A 20,695-nucleotide genomic window follows, 5' to 3' on the forward strand; every position below is an offset into this window, starting at 1 on the left:
TAAGGATAAGTGCAGGGTCCTGCACTTAGGATGGAAGAATCCAATGCACCGCTACAGACTAGGGACCGAATGGCTCGGCAGCAGTTCTGCGGAAAAGGACCTAGGGGTGACAGTGGACGAGAAGCTGGATATGAGTCAGCAGTGTGCCCTTGTTGCCAAGAAGGCCAATGGCATTTTGGGATGTATAAGTAGGGGCATAGCGAGCAGATCGAGGGACGTGATCGTTCCCCTCTATTCGACACTGGTGAGGCCTCATCTGGAGTACTGTGTCCAGTTTTGGGCCCCACACTACAAGAAGGATGTGGATAAATTGGAAAGAGTACAGCGAAGGGCAACAAAAATGATTAGGGGTCTAGAGCACATGACTTATGAGGAGAGGCTGAGGGAGCTGGGATTGTTTAGTCTGCAGAAGAGAAGAATGAGGGGGGATTTGATAGCTGCTTTCAACTACCTGAAAGGGGGTTTCAAAGAGGATGGCTCTAGACTGTTCTCAATGGTAGCAGATGACAGAACGAGGAGTAATGGTCTCAAGTTGCAATGGGGGAGGTTTAGATTGGATATTAGGAAAAACTTTTTCACTAAGAGGGTGGTGAAACACTGGAATGCGTTACCTAGGGAGGTGGTAGAATCTCCTTCCTTAGAGGTTTTTAAGGTCAGGCTTGACAAAGCCCTGGCTAGGATGATTTAACTGGGACTTGGTCCTGCTTTGAGCAGGGGGTTGGACTAGATGACCTTCTGGGGTCCCTTCCAACCCTGATATTCTATGATTCTATGATTTCACCCGCTAACAAGAAGTCAAGAAATGTACTTTAAAAAAAAAAGTTTAAAGTAACATTTACATATGCACCAAGTTGAAGTCTTATACCTTACCTCTCTAATATCACAATACCAATACTCAGATACCTCATCTTTACAGCAAATACCCTTTCGCTTCCAACGTACGACCATCCACAATACTCCCCTCCCCGCAAAACTCTCCCACACATGTCCCTTAACTATAACTTTAGCAAGATCAAGATAAAACTAAATAAGTTTTGAACTTGTTGCCTGCATAACTTTTTGAAGTGAATAAGTTAATGTGTTGTATATTGTTCTTTGAAAGGCAAGGTTGGAAAAGGGCACTTTCCATTCAAACCAGAATGTAGCAATGTTTGCAATTGTCTTAGTTCTACAGACTGGGGTCAGCACCTGAGAGAGATCTGTTTCCTCTGCCTACCCGTCTTATATTTTTGTACAGTTACTCCTGTATTGAGTTCAATAACTTGTGTTTTACCAAAGCATATCTTCCCAAAAGGCATCCAGTCTTGATTTGAAGACATCAAGAGATGGAGACTGTACCACTTCCCTTGGTAGTCTGTTCCAATGGTTAATCATCGTCCCTATTAAAAATGTGCACTTTATTTCTAACTTGAATTTGTCTGACTTCAGCTTCCAGCCATTGGTTCTTGTTAGGACTTGCATGCTAAAAAACTGCTTTGTGCCTGGACTTCCTTCGTTTACATATTGCACAGGACTCCACATTTAAATAGAAAATATCCACATTTGAAAGCTCACTATGACAGGCACCGATGGGAGAAGCACAGATCAAGTTTTAGATTTAAGCTTTGACAACAAAAATATTTTCCCCCAAAAGCAAATCAGTTTCAATTATTGAGTCTCATGCCTTGTTTACTGGTTTGCTACTTTGGACTATATAGCAGAGGGATCTTCTTGAAAACTAGCCTATGTATGCCAATCAGAACTATTTACCAAGGCCCTTACAGTTTAAGTGACAATTTAGGGCCTTGTCAACTGCTGGAAATGGCCCACCTTGATCATCACTACAAAACATTTGTCCCCCCTCCTGATACTCACTTTACCTGATCACTCTTGTTAGAGTGTGTACGGTAACACCCATTGTTTTATGCTCTCTGTGTATATAAAAATCTCCCCACTGTATTTTCTACTGCATGCATCCGATGAAGTGAGCTGTAGCTCACGAAAGCTTATGCTCAGATACATTTGTTAGTCTCTAAAGTGCCACAAGTACTCCTTTTCAATTTAGGTCCCGACCCTGCAAAAAAAATGTATCCGCAGACAATTTTAAACGTACGAGCAGTCATTGCATTCAAAAGAAATAGACATGCTTAAAGTTAAGCATATAACTGAGTCTTGCAGGATCAGAGTTTTACTCAATAAGTAGCTCTAGAGAAGTCAGTGGGACTCCTTGTTGAGTAAGGTTCTACCACCTCTACACTGAATAGTATCAGCTCCACTACAAGCAATTTGACCATTTTTCAAAGAAATGTTATTTTTAAAGTTTCTTTAGCTGGAAAAGTATTTTGCTCAACTTTCTTCAAATTTCCAAAAAAAAAAAAAAAGTCCTCACTTTCAGTAACCATTAATATTTTTTAAGCAGGTGCACAAAATATTGACAGGAAAATTTGGCTCAAAATGAAGCCTGTTGCAATAGGGTTGCCAACCCTCCAGGCTTGGCCTGGAATCGGCATTGATCTCCCGGTAACTACTGAAAGCAATCCAAGAGATTTTAATAGGATATTTTAAGAAAATGACATCATGTTGGGGGGAGAGCGGGAAAGAGAAGAAACCTTCCGGAATAGCTTCAGTCAGAGTTGGCAATCCTATGTTCGCAAAAAGAAAAGGAGTACTTGTGGCACCTTAGAGACTAACAAATTTATTAGAGCATAAGCTTTCGTGAGCTACAGCTCACTTCATCGGAGACTGTCTCCTCTGTTTTTTCCACCAAATGCATCCAATGAAGTGAGCTGTAGCTCACAAAAGCTTATGCTCTAATAAATTTGTTAGTCTCTAAGGTGCCACAAGTACTCCTTTTCTTTTTGCGAATACAGACTAACACGGCTGCTACTCTCAACCCTATGTTGCAACCTTAGCTGTAGAAAGACAATAGTCTTGCTATACTCATGGTAATTCAACGAAGTATTACTCACTCAATCCTCCTCATTCATACAGGATTCACCATTGTCTGTATAATATTTTGATATATTAAAATAAAAGGCAGTCGAGATGTTCTTGAATCTTCAGTGGTTTAAATAGGAACCATATATATGAACCGACAGGGACATCCATGCCAGCCCAGCATCTGTTACTGCCTTTAGAAGTCACTTTAAAATAGGTAATTTTTTTTTGTTTGTTATTTTATAAAAAAGAATACATAAATTCTTGTTAGGATGAGCCTAAAAAAAAAGTAAGTGAAGGGATCAGAGCAGTATACTACACCGTACTACAAACATTCCCTAGGTCTAGGAGTCAGACATCCTCACAATTGACTCCTAATATTTAGCAACAAGCAGTTATGAGTAAACATTTCACCTTATTAGAGATCAGTATTTTTTCTAGTGGGGGAGGGAAGGAGTACTCAACCCAGAGTATGTATGTAAACAAAATTGTTATTTTTTTTCCTTTAAAAGTTAAAAACCAAATCCTTTTCTACAATCAGCTTTGGGATACAGAAGAACTAAGTTCTGAGACATCTGAGAAGAAAGTAAGTTTTAAAGATGCTGAAAACCTCACTTTTGCCCATTATTATTGCAGCATAAGAGCAAAATGAATAAAATAAGTCAGCCTGCTTAATTCTCCATACATTCTCAAAATACTACAGAGTCAGTCATACATAAAAAGATGGCAACGATCCTACAGGCAGGTCCCTGAGATAGTCAATATCTGGGACCCCTTTGACCTTCTTCGCAAGTCTAGAGATACTATTTTAGTGAAACAAATTGACTCAGTCATCAGGTTAAAATGGTAGGAGAGTTTGCAATGTTTTTATTTTCTTTCAATTCAAATTAAAATACACAACAGGATACATGTTTTTAAAAGGTCCTAAGGATCAAAACCATTATTTTGAAGAGATAGTATTAAGGAAAGAGTATACCCTCAGCACACTTTATGACTCCATTTACAGAATTTAATCTATTTAGCTTGATAAAGAGTAGGTTAAGGGGTGACCCGGTTACAGTCTGTAAATACCTACATGGGGAAACAAATATTTAATGATGGGCTCTTCAATCAAGCAAAGAAAACAACATGATCCAATGGAAGTTGAAGCTAGACAAATTCAGACAGGAAATAAGGCATAGTTTGTTTGTTTTTTTTTAAACAGTGAGAGTAATTACCATTGAAACAGTTTACCAAGAGGCCATGGTGGATTTTTCATCACTGACAATTTTAAAGTCAAGACTGGCTGTTTTCCAATTTAAAAACTATGTTCTAGGAATTATTAAGGGGAAATTCTATGGCCTATGTTTCTCTCTGGTTGAGCACAACGGTGTGCTTCTGGCATTGGAATCTATGAACGTATTCGAGACCCACATCTCTCTGTAGGAACATAGCTACCTGCAACATATCACAAATTATCTTATGTGACAACAGGCCAAGCAGACTTTGAGCACATTAGCTTATTTACACAAAAATATATATGCTTAACACCACAAATGTGATGAGCACAAGAAGGATTCACTTCCTCAGGCTTTCACATGCTAACTTCCTGCACACAGAGAGTCCAGCAACTTCCCAAGAACACTACAATGTCTGCTTTTAAGAGGGTGAAGGGGAAGGAGGAGAAAAAGGGGAAAGGACTTTGCTTCGAAATAAGTGCAGATATCTGGGGTGTAAACCCACAGCATGCTAGCCCATGGTGCACAATGTGGACTCTGCTGCTGCATACTAAAAACTCAGTTGTACGCTTTGCTCTATGTCACTTTGAAATGGAAGCAGATTAAAGTACACAATGAACCCTTCAGTACCCGCACAGACAGTTGGGGCACAGTAGGCCACGGCAAGACCGCTTTATGCTCCAGCTTGCTGAAAACTGTTTGTGTAGGCAACCCCTAAAAAGGGATACATACAAGGATGTAAAAAGAAAAAGGAGTACCTGTGGCACCTTAGAGACTAACACATTTATTAGAGCGTAAGCTTTCGTGAGCTACAGCTCACTCACGAAAGCTTATGCTCTAATAAATGTGCTAGTCTCTAAGGTGCCACAAGTCCTCCTTTTCTTTTTGCGAATAGAGACTAACACGGCTGCTACTCTGAAACCATACAAGGAGGTGTGTGTTGGTTGAATCTACAGCAGGAAGCCAGGCAGCAGGAGAGCAGGGCAAGATTTAGGCAGAAGTTCCACGGTCAAGCAGAGAAACAGCAGCTTTGGGGTAGCACTGAATTCGTGATTCTAATGAAGTTCCTTGCGCAGCCGGAAGAAAGGAATGCCGCAATTTCTTTCCCATCGCAACAACTGCGGGGCTGCTTAGGAAGACAGAAGGGGCCGGGGGGCTTTGGCTTGGCGTGTACTAAGCCTGTCTCCCTGGCAGCATGAGGCCCACCTGCGCGCACACATACCTGCGCACACAGAGGCGTCTGCACTTTACAAGCACTGCCCGCACCCGAACGCGTCTCTAGTCCCACACGCTGGGCGTGCACGGCATGGGGGCCGCCCGGCGAAAACAGGCCAAGAGGGGGAGGGCCGCTCCACGCGCCCGGGGCCGCCAGCAGCGTGGGTGAGCGAGGGCTGCCCTCCCTCCAGCCGGCGGCGGGGAGAGGCAGGGCGCACGGAACGGCAGCAACTGGGCGGAGGGCCCCGGGAATGCGGAACTAACCCCCTTCCCCGGGGGCGCCGCCGCCGCCTCAGCACGGCCCCTCCCTCTCCCGCGGGCAGTCCTGGGGGCTCGCGGGCAGGGCGGCCCCGGCTGCCCCCCTTGCCGCAGAGCAGCTGGGAACAGCGAGTCCCGCTGCGCCCCAGGCTCCCCGAAGCGCCTCTTACCAGGTCCCCGCACTGCCGCCGCTCCGCTGACCGGCTACTCCCGCGGCGGCTGCTGCGCAAGTCCCCGGGAAAAGAGGCGGGGCTGGGGACACCGGCCCCGCCCCCTCTGCGTGGCCCGATAGCGAGGAGTGACGAGGAAAGCAGCTGCCTTCCGCCCCCTACCGGGCTGAGCTGTGGGTGCAGCTGCCTGGAGCTGCTGGGGCTTGGGGCCGGCGTAGGGCGGCTCCATAATGGGGAAGCAGGTGCCTCCCTGTCCCCACAGGCAGGAGCGGCAGGTTTGTATAATTTTTGGTGGTGCCCAGAATGGGTCCAAGTCCCTCCCCCCCGACCACACCTGCCTAAGGCTCGGGGAGGAAGTTTGGGTGCTGGGTGCAAGTTCTGGGCTGGGATAGGGGGTTGGGGTGCAGGAGGGGGTGAGGGCTCTGGGAGGGAGTTTGACTGCGGGAGGGAGGTGGGCTCTGGGAGGGAGTTTGGGTGCTGGGTGCAGGCTCTGGTTTGGGGTACGGGAGGGGGGTTGGGGTGCTGGGTGTGGGCTCTGGGAGGGGGGTTGGGTGCGGGCTCTGGGCTGGAATAGAGGTTTGGGTTGCAGGAGAGGGTGTGGGGCTGGGGATGAGGAGTTTGGGGTGCAGCAGGCAGGCTGCCCTGGGGCTGGGGAGGGGGCCCAGAGAGGAGGACTCCTCCCAGCCCTCTCCCTGCTGGCCTTAGTGAGCTCCGGGGGGTGGGGGGGAAGGGCTCTCACTGCCTCCCCGCCCCTGCACAACACTCACTCAAGCCCCCCCCAGGCTGCTGCTCAGAAGGTCCAGCCAGGATAAGGCCTCCACCTCCCTCAGAGTGGACTCAGAGTTGCCTGCCAGGGCGGGGGGCTGCTATGCACCTTCTCCCTCCACAGCCGCAGCAGCCGCCTCAGCTTGCCCCCAGCGCTGCTCCCTTGTAGTCGGCAGCAGCTGGCGAGGGAGCACAGTGTGGAGCTGCAGGGGGCAGCTGCCTGCTGCCCAGGGCTGGCAGGGATGCTCGGGGGAGGGGGCATGCATGGGCAGCAGGCAGGGCCAGGGGAGAGACCTGGCCCCAAACATTGGTGGAGCCGGGCCATGAATTTGCTGGAGCACCAGAGGCCCATACAGCTCGCCACCCCTGCCATAGATAGGCATCATCATAAGGGATCCTAGGAGGATTGGATCCTCATTGCTCGGGATCTCTTACCCCTTTAACTACTCAACCATCTCTCTTTCAGCGGGATGCTGCAGCTAAGAGTCTAGAGCACAGCCCTGCAATACAGCCTGGGGTGCATCTTCTGCAGCAAAGTTCCTGGCTGTGGAGTGGGGCTGATTATCATCGCTCTTGGGCTACTTTGTCCCAGTGCAAAGGATCCCGGGGTACAAGGTGACGTGGAACAAGACTCCCCCAGCAGGATGGCACAGCGAGGCACAATGCCACAGTTTAAGTAGCTGCCACATGCACTACCCCCTTTCTGGGCTAGCTCTTCCACTTGGGTTTGAAGAACCAGGTCTCAACAACAGGCCCACTTGTTGCTGCACATCCGCTAGGGTGGCTGCTCCCTAATTAATAAATAAGGCTACCTTTTAGTCACAGCTATTTATAGTAAAAGTCACGGACAGGTCACGGGCAGTAAACAAAAATTCACAGCCCATGACCTGTCCATGACTTTTACTAAAAAATCTGTGACTAAAACTTGGGCAGGGGGCTGTGGGTCCTTGGGGGGCACTCTGGGGGTGCTGCGGGTGCTGGGGGAAGTGGCCCAGGGCGCCCCGCTGGGGGTGGGGGCAGGCAGTGTGGCCCGGGACTCTCCCTATTGCTGGGGGGGAAGGGTTGGCGAGGCTGACAGGGGCTCCCTACCCGGCTCCACGGCCCTGCAGCTCTTAGGCAGCGGAGGGGTCTGAAGGCTCTGCAGCCAATGGGAGCTGCGGGGGAGGGGCCCGTGGGCATGAGTAGCATGGAGCCTTCCTCTGGCCCCTTTGCCGCCTAGGAGCTGCAGGTACGTGCCCTCCCTCAACCCGTTGGCCGTAGGCCCCTCCCACACACCGAAACTGCTGCTGCTGGCTCTGGGGCTGTCCAGTTTGGGGAGCCCCTGAGCCAGCAGCTGCAGAAGTCATGGAGGTCACAGAAAGTCACGGAATCCATGACTTCTGTGACCTCTGTGAAAGATTCATAGCCTTAACCATAAACAACATTAGCTTTCTGCCTGTTACCCACCCACACTATCTGTGCATAACTTTGATCCCTAGGGTTTTATCTCTGAATCTGTTACAAATCTTGATTTCTTCAGTTACTACATTTTGAATAAATAATGAATAGAATCTGAGGATTTGAAGGAAAAAAATCATGAGTGCAAAACTCCAAGTCAATCAACACTTAAGTCTTGAAAATAAACAGCAATATTTTCCATGAAAATACATGACAACAAAATTTGTAATCTTTGCTTGCTTATTTTAAAAATACAATGCCAGAAATGTTAGAGCTGGTAAAGATGCATTGGCAGAGCAGTGGGAAACTAAAAGGTTTCATCTTGTGTGTTCTTTAAATCTGTGCTAAAGTGTTAAAAGTTTCAAGGAGCCTTTTTGTTGTTGTTTTATTTAATCCTGTGCTTGCACCTTCTGAGTTTCACACAGAGTATAGAATTTGAATGAATACATGGAAATTCTCAGAGCTGAACTTGGCTTATACCACAGTGTTTAACACCTCCCACACCTAACCTACGCACTTTTTAGAGAACTTCTCTAATACACATGGGGAAGGAAATGGTTCTTTATGAAACTCCATCAAGGTTTATGAAAAACTTATCCTCAGTTCTCCTAAAAGTTTTGCAAACCTTGGTGAAGGTTTCAGTGAACATACTTTGACTTTCAGATTATTAACAAAAGGTCTTAGGATTTGACTACAAAGATACAGCTAACATGAACAGATTTTCATATTGAAATATTGGGCCACTTCCTTTTGGAGAGGAGATAGCAAAGAACAGTTTTGGTGGGAAACAGATATAGAATCATAGGACTGGAAGAGACCTCGAGAGGTCTTCTAGTCCAGTCCCCTGCACTCAAGGCAGGGCTAAATATTTCCCTGACAGGTGTTTGTCTAACCTGTTCTTAAAAACCTCCCATGATAGAGATTCCACAATCTCCCTAAGCAATTTATTCCAGTGCTTAACTAGATATGTGCATAGAAGGGTTTTCACAGGTAGGGTGAAGGGAACAGTGCCTTCATCCCAGCACGCAGCATCAGAATTTGGGCCCCATTGTGCTGGGTACCGTACATATATAAAATAAAAGACCCCCTTTGCCCCAGATAGTTTACAATCTACTAGAAGCACATAGCATACTGTTCCAGATGGTTTTCAGATGCTGACCAAATACACCCCGTTAGAGAGAGAAAATTGATAAACGTTTGAGGCTGCAGAGATTCATGAGATTATTTGCAGGGTCTTGATTTCATGCTTGTGACAGACCACAGTTCAATGGTGACAAATGCATGATAATGCATACTGGAAGTAATAACTGGAACTAATCATGCACATTACTGGGTTCTAAGTTAATTGTATTCACTCAGGAAAAAGACCAGGGTATACAAGTAGACAATGTAATGGAAACCTTTGCTCAATCAACAAGCAAGCATAATGTTAGAATACATAAGGAACAGGATTAAAAATGATACTGAAAAAGTGATAATGCCGTTACATAAACCAATGTGATGCCCTTGCCTAGAGTTCTGTGTTCAGTTCTGTCACCTCATCTCCAAAAGGATATAGCAAAAGTACAGGGGGATTGGAGACGAGATATATTATTAGAGGTATGTGAAGGGGCACACTTGCCCCTGCACTGAATGGGAAGGAGCTAACGCCACATTGTGGGCTGAGGAAACCACGCCCCCTTCTCCCTACTGGGCATGCTCCAGCTGTACCAGTATAAAAGAGAGCATCCCAGCTCAGTCAGGAGGAGATGCTTGTGGGGAAGGTTGTGTGCTTAGAGTGCCTGCTAAGGTGGCCTCTAGCCTGTGCCAGAGGGGAGTGGAGATGGGGACCCGTGCCTCAGACTCCAGCAGCCTATGGAGCCCCAGGGAGCGGCCGGTGCTGGGGAACTAAGAGATCCCAAAGCCTCCTGGATTACAACACCTGAGACTGTGGTAGGAACTGGCCTGGGGCAGTGGTATCTCCCACCAAGATAAGCTCGGTGTGTTTTGGTGGGACTCCTGCTGAGTAATTACCTGGTTGTTCCACTGATACTAGGATCCTGGTTTGGAGCCTGGTGGAGTTGGGTGGGCCTGGGCCCCCCTATCTGGGCCATCAGCCCTCCTGCCAGCGGCCCCCAAGAACTCTGGCTGTTGGACCACACTGCCCTGATAGTAGGGATGTTTCATGGACTCCAGCTGCTAAGCTGTACTACCCTGAATAAGCGGGGTGTTTGCATAGACTCTGACCATTGGGTCACTCTACCCCACAGCTAAAACTGGATGTGCAGACTTGAGTTGGGGGAAATAGGCATGTAAGGCTCAGGCACCTGCCCCTATTCCCTGAGGAAGGCCTGCACAGGATGGGTCCCACCTTAATTGTGTCACAAGATACTAAAAGGCTGATGAGTTTGAGACTGTAGTTTAGAGAAGACCCGCCCCCCAAGTCCGACCTGTACCTCATGGTGGTGGAGGGGGTGCAACATCTGAAGTTGAGGGTTGCTTGTTGGAACTATGCCATCAGTGATGATAGCTTGTCCAAAATATCACCTTGGGTATTATGCAAAGGTGGACAGATCTAACATGAACCCTGAAAATGATGGCTAACACAGGCTGCGAAGATGCAGGGCACCTAGCTACCTGAGGTGAAGGAAGTCGCTGAGAGACTCAACGGCTCAGATTGTACAGTGTGAGACCAGTACTGGTAGACCAGGAAAAGGGTCGTGTTACTGCGCCTCAGTCTCATCCCAGTGGGACGAGTATTTCCCTGGATAATCGTTCGCTCTTGTTTGTTGACCATGAATAATCTAGTACTCAACATGAGGGTTAAAGCCCCTGCCGCATTTTCAGCTGTAGCTGCCTTGTCGGTGCCATCTCCCCTCACTGCAAATATGACTGGTTTGTGTCAAAGCCCTCCTGGGGACATGCATCCTCTGATGTCAGCAGGCTCGTCTGCAGTACATTGTGACAGTGCATCCAATTGTATCTGGGATCTCTGGCAGTCCACCAAAATTGCAACTTGGAATGTTGGAACTCTTCACAGGCATGGTCATCAGGTCGCTGTCTAACGCAAAATGGACCATCTTGGTATATCAGTCGCAGGACTAACAAGCAAGGCTGATACATTACAGATGTCATGAGGTGGAAGATTTCTTCTGTATTCTGGCAGCCCCAATCATTTATATGGGGTAGCACTCCGACTGCGAGATGAGGCCAAGTCCTCCCTGACAACTTGGACACCCATGTCTCATTTACTTACTGCATATCTTAAACATCAGCACAGTAACGTCACTTTCATACTAGTCTATGCACCAAAAGAGGAATCTGATTCAGTTAAAGATCATTTCTGTGATTAATTGGAATGTCTGGTATGTACAGTCCCTCCATATGATAATCTCGTGATCCTGGGTGACCTAAATGTAGTTACTGGCTCCCTGTGAACTGGATTTGAATAGGTCATTATAGTTCAGGCACGCCGTGTGATAACTCTCACCACTTGCCTACATTCTGTGCCCCCCAGAATCTTTCCATTCTTGGGTCATGGTTCAAGCAGTGATGCATATACCAGATGTCATGGATCTCTCATGATGGCATCACTTGGAAAGAGTTGGACCACGTCATTGCAGGAGGTGAAGAGATGCTTATTGTGTGTCAAGTATATTGTGGTGTGGAATGCGTGACAAACACAGATCACCATCTAGTGGTCGCCCATATGATGTTGATGCTCCATCATCGCAGTGGGCTTACCTGCTCATTGAAGAAGTTTGACATCGACACGCTCTGTGTTACAGGTTTAGCCAACAGGTTTTGTACTGACGTCAGCAACAGATTCTCAGTTCTAACTAGTCTGCCAGATGATGTGGAGGTCCCCGGTCCCTGTTCACTTCTACCCTCATCCAGTCTGCTGAGCAGATGATTGCCTGTAGGCATCCAGCTTGCCGACCATGGCTATCAGAGGAGGCCTTCCAGATAATTAAATTGAAAGCTGCAGTCTATCAGCGTGGTGATAAGCATAGTCCTAATCAGCTGAAGAGAATTTTAATACCCTGGCATTCCATGATCGTGAGTCACGTTATAACCAAGTGTCGGATGATGTCGAATTTGACTTAGCCAGGGGCAACTTGAAGCCAGCATTCCACGCCATTCACAACCTCAGTGGTCAAAAGGTAGTCAACTACAAACAGCATCCTGAACAACAGCCAAAGCCATCCATGTAAATCGGATGATGATGAGATTCTCTCACTGGTTAGAACATTATTACAGTGTCCTGAACCATCCTTCAGCTGCCGCTTGTTCAGAGCTGGATGATCTGGCAGCCACGGCAGATCCAGATCCAGACATTTGTACTGATGCACCAACATTGGATGAAGTGAAGTGTGCCATATTTAAACTGAAATATGAGTGTGCAGCCGCTGCTGATCACATCCCCTCAGAGGTGCTAAAATGTGCTATTGATCCTGTAGCAGAATCACTTCTGGCCAGCTTTAATCTGGTGTGGAGAACTGGAACCCTGCCAAATGCCTGTAGGGAAGGACAGTATTGTGATGTCACGCTATACTGGCAAGGGACCGCACAGTGAATGTAAGAGCTACAGGCCGATCGCCTTGCTCTCCATTCCAGGGAAGGTGTTTGTGCATGGTTTTTCTGGCACGCCTGGAGCCTTTGCTACATTGGCAGCATCATCCCCAGCAATCAGGCTTTGAGGAACAGATCCACATTAGATGCCGTTTTGGCCCTTCGCTTGTTGACAGAGAGACACTACATGCTGGGGCTTCCTGAACTTGCGATGTATGTCGAACTTAAGGCTGCATTTGATTCTATAGACCATATCACGTTATGGAAGTCCTTAAAGAGCATAGACATCCCTACCACTCTGCTGGAGAGCTGCATAATGGAACTACTGCCCGTGTTTGTCTGGGGAGCCAGATGTCAGCGCCTTTTTTAAATCAGTATCTGGTGCTAGGCAGGATTGCGTTCTAGCCCCTGCACTCCTTTTGTTGGGCAATGGATTTCATAAAAAGTATTCTCAGGTCCATAGGCATTGAGAACGGTGATCTCTTGCTCACCGACCTTGACTACGCTTATGACATTGTTCTCTTACTACAGAACCCTGACAGGTTTTGTGAGGCACTCCAGCATATGGAGGAGGAGTCAGCTAAGATTGGCCTCCATGTTTCATGGTCTGAGAAAAAACTGCAAAGTCTAGGACCAGGTCCATCTGTGACTCCAATCTCTTTGAACAATGAATCCATCTAATCAGTTTCCAGCTTTTGCTATCTGGGTTCTATATTTCCCTGTTCCTCCAATTTTCACATGGAGTTTCTCCATCAGATTTGGTATCGCAGCATCTGCCATGGGCTGTTTTACAACTGATATGGAATCAACATCTTAGTATGACAACCAAATTCAGGATTTATTTGAGCTGTATCCTTCTCATACTGTTGTACAGATGTGAAAAATGGACACTACACCACTCAGACTGGACAAATCTGGAGGCTTTCCACACAATGTCTCCATTGTATATTGGGCATAAAGTGGAATGATTTCATCTGTAATGCAGATGTTTATGGTCACTTGGGGCTACAGAATACTGGGGCCTCTGTCTGCAGGTAGCACCTTACATTTTTCAGACCTGTCACAAGGGTGCCACAAGATGTTCCAGCAAATGCCATTCTCCTGGTGGCTTGTAACATCCGGGATAAAATTCCACCAACCAAGGGGTGGAGACGGCCCAGAGGCAGAGTCCCTATTACATGGGTTCATCAAGTCTGTTCTGACATTGGACTCTGAGGCTGTGAAGCCTTTACTGTTGTACAGGAACGGACCAAATGGTGAATGATAGCTACATCAGACTGTCTAGCTAAGCATTGAAGTTTAGGGAAGAGACACATATACAAAATAATGAACAATATATATCATGCATTTCTGTTTATCCTTTCTCATAAGAGCAAAGGAACTTTTCAAAAAATGAAAGGCAGATTTTTTTTTTTTACATAAATATAACCGAGTGTGGAACTTACTGCCACAAGATATCATCTGTAAGATTCAAAAAAGAATAAATATCATTTAAATTCGATTTTTTTAAAAATGGAAGTTTATAAACTTTTTGTGCTTTTTTTTTTTTTTTTTTTTTTTTAAGGCATAAGACAACCATTAAGTGACAGGTGTTAGGAAGTTTTATAGAACAGGGTGGGGCAGCCAGACCAAATGTTCCGAGCGCTGGTTCTCAAGGCTAGTGATCAAAGGTGGAGTCAGAGGCCAGGAACAGCACTGATGGTCAGAGCCAAGGGTCAGATAGTTGGGAGCTAGAGTTCCGGGTCAGAGCCAGACACAGGAATTATGTAGTGGAGTGGACTGGAGCAGGGCAGGAGTGAGGCTGGGAACAAGGTCTGTGCCTGCCTTGCTTCAGTCCTGCTCAGGAGAAATCACACCTGCAGGTGTAACACTAAGCAGGCACTACGTTGGTGCTGCTGTTTGGGCTTTAATTGTCAGCCCTATGCACCAGGACTATTTTAATTGCAGTTAACTCGTATATGATTAACTCAAAAAAATTAATTGCATTGTTAAACAATAGAATACCAACTGAAATTTATTAAATATTTTAGATGTTTTTCTGCATTTTCAAATATATTGATTTCAATTGCAACACAGCATAGAAAGTGTACACTGCTCATTTTATATTTTTGATTACAAATATTTACACTGTAAAAATAAAATAGTATTTTTCAATTCCTTCATACTAGTACTGTAGTGCAATCTCTTTATTGTGAAAGTGCAATTTACAAATGTAGACTTATTGTATCTTATTTATTTTTGTTACACAATTGCACTTGTGATGGGGCCAGGCCAGATGGCTATAGAAAAGAAGTGGGAGACTAGCTCCAGGCTAAACAAATCCCTGGTACCAGGTTAAGTGAAATGGAAGCTGCTCCAGGTCAATTAAGACACCTGGGGCCAATTAAGAACTTTCCAGAAGGCAGGGAGAATGCTAGGTTGATTGGGACACCTGAAGTCAATCAGGGGCTGGCTGAAACTAATTAAAAGCCTCTCAGTCAGTCAGGAGCTGTGGGAGGAAGTTGTGCTGTTGGAGAGGCTGAGTAGTACACACCATATCAGGCACAAGGAAGGAGGCCCTGAGGTAAGGGTGAAGTGGAGCTTAAGGAAGTGAGGGCTGCTGTGGGGGAAGTTAGCCCAGGGAATTGTACATGTCATGTTTCTAAAAGGTCAGCTACCATAGCTGATACTATTAGGGTCCCTGGGCTGGAGCCCAGAGTAGAGGGTGGGCCCAGGCTTCCCCCCCACCTTTGCCCCCCTGATTAATCAATGAGACTGGGAGACAACAGACTGTGCAAGGAAGGATAACTTCTCCTCACCTCCCTCACTGGCTTATGAGGAAAATGGCTCAGTAGACTGTGACCCTTGTCCCTAGAAAAAGAAGGGTCATGTGGAGGGTCACAGTGAGCCTTAGAGGCTCATGAAATCCGCCAGGAAACTTGGGACCCACAGAGGCAAGGACAGAGCTCTGTCACACTAGTTTTTAAAAAAAACAAAACAATGCAAAACTTTAGAGCCTACAAGTCCACTCAGTCTTTATTTCTTCTACAGGCAAACGAGTTTGTTTATATTTTTGGGAGATAATGCTGCCCACTTCTTATTTACAGTGTCACCAGAAAGTGAGAACAGGCATTCACATGGGACTTTTGTAGCCAGCATTGCAAGGTATCTAAGTGCCAGATATGCTAAACATTCATAAGCCCTTTCATGCTTTGGACACCATTCCAGAGGACATGCTGATGATTGTTTAAAAAAAATGCATTAATTTAAATTTGTGACTGAACTCCTTGGGGGAGTATTATGTCTCCAGCTGTTTTACCTGCATTCTGCCATATATTTTGTTATAGTAGTCTCGGAAGATGATTCATCATGTTGTTAGTTTTTAAGAACGCTTTCTGCAGATTTGACAAAGCATAAAGGAAGTACCAATGTGAGATTTCTAAAGATAGCTACAGAACTCGACCCAAGGTTTAAGAATCTGAAGTGCTTTCCAAAATTTGAGAGGGATGAGATGTGGGGCATGCTTTCAGAAGTCTTAAAAGAGCAACACTCCGATGCAGAAACTACAGATCCCAAAGAAGATTGTGGGTTTAATATTTCATTTTGATTAGCCATTATTTTAATGCTGCAATTTGTATTGCTTTCTTTGTCTTACAGTTAAAATATTCAGAATAACCCAGTATTATCCACTAGATGGCATAACTGAAGATCTTGGGCTCTATTTTGATCTCACATAGGTTTTACACTTATTTCAGTACAGTCACTCCTGATTGACAGAGACTCAGCTGAGATCAGAAGCCCTTCTCCCAAAGAATATACCTACCAGTATTTGGTTTTGGATTTGTATTTATGATCAAAAATGTCCTTTTCAGAGGACATTTTGTCTGGAACTTGAGGGACAATTTACTTTGATTCACAGCATATGGACAGCTCTGTCTACTTTTCATGTTTTCTGATGGTAGTTTGTGATGCCTGTGCTCTAAAGCAGAGGTTCCCAAACTGTGGTTTGCAGGCTATCCATGGAACCATGGAGATCTTCCCAGTGAGCACATGGTGCTGGCTTCTTCTCCTTTCCAGCAGCTATTTTACATTACAAGGCAGATAAAAATACATTAAATATTTATCTAATGTTGTTGTTGTTGCCAAAAGGATGTTACAGGATGGGAAGAGAGGTAAATCACAAAACAAATTCAGTTGCCCCGGGGGGGGGGGGAAGAAATGCTTCTGAGCAATATTCTCTCTCAGACTCTCATCTGTTTGTTTCTAGAGCCTCCCTACCTATCACATTTGGGTGCTGAGTTCAGGGTTAAATAATTGTCTGATTATGTACCATCTTCTCTGCTCCTCTGGAAGCAAAGTCATGTTTCATGTGCCCATATTAGGCAGAGGAAAACTAAGGGGAATGAGAGGAAAAAGAAGGGGGGGGGGGGACTGATTTTTTCAGAGCTACTAGACCCCAAAATTCTTTTTGAAGTCAATGGAAGGTGTGGGTACTTCCCCCAGTCATTCTGTATTCCTCCTTATTGTGGGAAAGGCTGCATGAAGAGGTGTCTTTCCCAGCACCCAAAACGAGGATGAGTATTCCATATGGTGTTCTGAAAGTGAACTGGAAAGAGTAATGTGCTTTTTGAACTGATCAGACCCTGCTGCATGGGCTGGTTGTGGAAAGTTTCATTTAGCATTCTGCAGTATAAAACTCTGAGTGCTTGTTAGAGGTCTCAAGATTGATCAGTCGCAGCCCTCTTCTCCAAGGAGGGCTTCCATTGGCCCATGAGTACTGCAGTATCATAAAGGGGGTGTGGCCCATCCCCTTCCACCTCTCCCTCCCCCCCCCATTCTACAGTCTTTTTTTTTCTTCAGTTTTGAACAATAAAACTAATGATAAATACGTGGATGATAAACCATATAGCAGATGCGTCTAAGGCAGTTTTTATAAGTGTGGCTCATCAGAATGAATAACAATGTATTTTATATGCATTTATTTATTTGTATTAAAGTAGTGCCTAATGAAATCTCAGCCCTAGTGTGCTAGGCTCTGTACAAACATATGGTGGAAGACTGTCCCTGGCCCAATTAGTTTAGAAGCTAATTACATGTATTGCTTAAACCACTTAAACAAATTTACACTCATAGTGGTTTTTCTAATTTATTTAGAGTGGGACTTAATCTTCAACAGGAGCAGAGTTAGGCCAGTGCTGGGTGCTTTCAAAAATCCCACACTACATTCTTAAGTCTGTGCACAAGTATTCTTCAATCTCCCTACCTTGCCCAGCCTCTTGTTTCTCATCCATCTGTTTATATCTTGTCTTTTAAAACACAAGTTCTTTGGGGGTCAGCTGGGACTGTCCCTTATTATTTTGACTGTATAGTGCCTAGCACAATGCAGCCCCACTCTGTCTGAGACTTTTTTTTTCTTAATCACGCTACAAAATCACTATTTTATATTTCACATTTTACTTTACTTCACCTGGAAAAAAAGAAACTATATACACATTTAGAAGAAATGAAGAGTAGAAAGGTGCCCCAGGGTTCACTGGCAGACAAGGATTTATATGCTGTTCAAACACAGCCTCTAGATGGATTTTCAGTCTGAAATTCAGCTTTGCACAATCACCAGTTATTTAAATTTTAGGACTTCTTTGCACTGCATCTTAAGCAAAGATAAAAGCTGGCATCAGAGTTGACAGAGAATTTATAATTAACAAAATTAGCAGCCCACAAGAATCGGCAGGACTGTCGGATCAAGAAAAAACATCTATTATGTTAAAAAAATGGTGGTCAAAACCCCAGAGAAGCTCCTTTGAATACTAACAGAGCTTTACTTTTCTCTCCTTTCGCTGACTGGGTTTTGCTTGTTTTACTTTGGTTAATTCAAGTCTGTTGTTCAGCTAGCACAAACACTTTGAAATAAGGGAATAGCCAGTGGATCCTGGCACTGTGGCTGCATGGATATTTCCCTGAGCTCTGGGCTTCTCCAGTATTTGCAAAGTAGGGTACGTTCTGAGACAAACACTGGATCTTGCAAGATTTGCCTCTGGAGTTGCAGAAAAGTGGTGTTCTGCAAGGTCCAGGGGTAGGAACCAGTGAAGAGGCTACAGGTGGTTGCTTCTGAAGGAGGCAGGATGAAGTGGGCTACCTCCGTAGCACAGTCAAAAGGCTGTGTTATGAGAAGCGGGAGTAGACAGATACTTTACTTTGAAGTAGAGGCACTATTTTATGATTAATATTAAGATAAAATGTTTTGTTGCTATGTATAGCCAAGTACGTTTTCTTGCAGAGGCGGTGAGCGACTGAAGTTGATTTAAAGCCTTGGGTCAGTTGGACATTTATTAAAATGTCTCATGATCTCATTAATGATTTGGATATAAGCAGGAGGTACAGTTCTTCTGTTGTGAAGATGCTAATTTATCTCTGCCGACTCCATGTCACTGCTGTGTGGCTTGTTAACTCTACTCTGGGGGTGAAGGAAGTAGGAGTGGCTGCTTGGGACAGAGAATTCCTACAGGGAGAGCCCTGAGAATTGCCAAGCCTTGGGAGAAGGTTTCGACTGAAATTTATTTATTTATTTTTCTTTTTAATAACCTCAGAAAAGGAGAGTTTCACGCTATGCAGTTTGTATGTATGTATGCAGTATGTATACCTGACATTCAAATTGTATTTTAAAGAAAATTTATTTTTGGAAATTGTAAATTTAAACTTTTAGAAGCTTTTATGAACACAATCCAAATTAGTTTTTGTTATACACAGTTAACTTACCGGCTACAGTAAAGTCGGTGGCATGCTCCTACTTAACTTGCAATTTAGCAAACCAGATAATAGGGTATTGTTGTTATACAACAATATTGCAAACTAACAAATCTTCTCATTCTCAAGTGGCATATCCAGGGCTTCTGTAGCAAGTGTTTGAAATCCAGATCCCTTGCTGCCAGTAAGAAATATCTGAGGGCTTGCCCATATGGGAGACTTTCTGGAATTGATATTGTAGAATAGCTAGCTACTGCACTTTAAATTCACACCTTACTTTAAACCGAAATAACTTAAGGATATACAAGCCCTTAGAATGTTGCTGTGACACAGAAGACTATTCTGTGATTGGATTTTCTCCTGTAATAGAAAGGACAGTTTTCTCTCAAAATATCTGGTGTAAAATCTTGGTCCTGTTGTCAAAGGCAGTTTTACCATTGAATTCACGTGCATCTGGATTTCACCTTAGTTTATTGTTTCCTTTTAGTGACTGACTGTTATTAGAACCCTCCCAGTGCACAAGGATTCTTCACACATGAAAGTGTCTTATTTCTACTCACAGGTTTCAGAGTAGCAGCCGTGTTAGTCTGTATTCGCAAAAAGAAAAGGAGTACTGGTGGCACCTTAGAGACTAACAAATTTTTAGTCTCTAAGGTGCCACCAGTACTCCTTTTCTTATTTCTACTCAATAATTCCCCAAGAGAAAGGTAGGCCTTGTGGTTAAGGCACAGAGCTGGACATTTCCTGTGTGAATATGGGCAAGTTAGTTCCATCTTATTCTTGCTCCTATTAAGTCAATGGGAGTTTTGCCACCAATTTAAAAAGTAGCGGGATTGGGTCATTGATCTCTTTGGATTTTTCAAAGGAGCCTAAGGAAGTTAAATGTCCATCTCCCTTTGAAATTCAATTTTCTTATCCATTTAAATGAAGATGATGATATCCATTCCATATGGGTGTAGGCGAACTTAATTCACTAGTATAAGTAAAGAATTTGATCATAGGCTGACAGTAATATACAAGTACAAAATATTAATGTTTATTACTTATTTGGTAAAATATACTATCTCTAGGTTTTAAAGGCATGGAAACATTTGTTTCAGTATTTTTATCACTTCCTAACAGATGAATTGCACTGAAACTAATTTTTGATCTTTTTTTGCCTTTAATTCTGGATGGTCTTTCTGTCTTCAGTCACACAATTGCAATCAGTGGACATTGCTGTATTATTTCACAGCATAATCTAGTATTAATTTAACAGGATCTGTAAATAAATTGTCTTTATCATATGATAAATCAGTTTTTCACAATGATAAAAAGTCATGCAAAGTATAAAATGAAGATGACAATATTTCATCCAGCAAAAGAAACACACAGCCAGATTTTATGGAGAGGGGAAAGCCTGTGAAATGAGCTGAGTAGCTTTGTGCAGGATCGAATAGGTTT

General features: G+C 44.5%; 1 protein-coding gene and 1 long non-coding RNA gene across 5 annotated transcripts in view; one reads left to right on the plus strand and one right to left on the minus strand.

Moving 5' to 3' along the window:
• The window catches only part of STX7 (syntaxin 7), a 50,058-nt gene extending 44,171 nt beyond the window's left edge, over positions 1-5,887 (minus strand). Inside the window, exon 1 of one of the 4 annotated variants that reach the window (XM_038396662.2) lies at positions 5,777-5,887. The gene's annotated coding sequence lies outside the window, so the exon portion shown is untranslated. Of the gene's footprint in view, positions 1-3,991; positions 4,065-5,355; positions 5,581-5,776 lie in introns of those variants that run through there. The other 3 variants (XM_043510981.1, XM_038396663.2, XM_043510982.1) reach the window with 3 other exon arrangements.
• A 17-nt stretch (positions 5,888-5,904) lies between these two features.
• Positions 5,905-7,392, plus strand: LOC122459354. The gene is made up of 2 exons (XR_006279974.1): positions 5,905-6,051; positions 7,008-7,392. It is a non-coding gene; the product is annotated as an uncharacterized LOC122459354 (long non-coding RNA).
• Positions 7,393-20,695: the final 13,303 nt, after the last annotated feature.

This window comes from Dermochelys coriacea, chromosome 3, assembly GCF_009764565.3.
Source record: "Dermochelys coriacea isolate rDerCor1 chromosome 3, rDerCor1.pri.v4, whole genome shotgun sequence".
In the NCBI taxonomy this organism is placed as follows: domain Eukaryota; kingdom Metazoa; phylum Chordata; order Testudines; family Dermochelyidae; genus Dermochelys; species Dermochelys coriacea.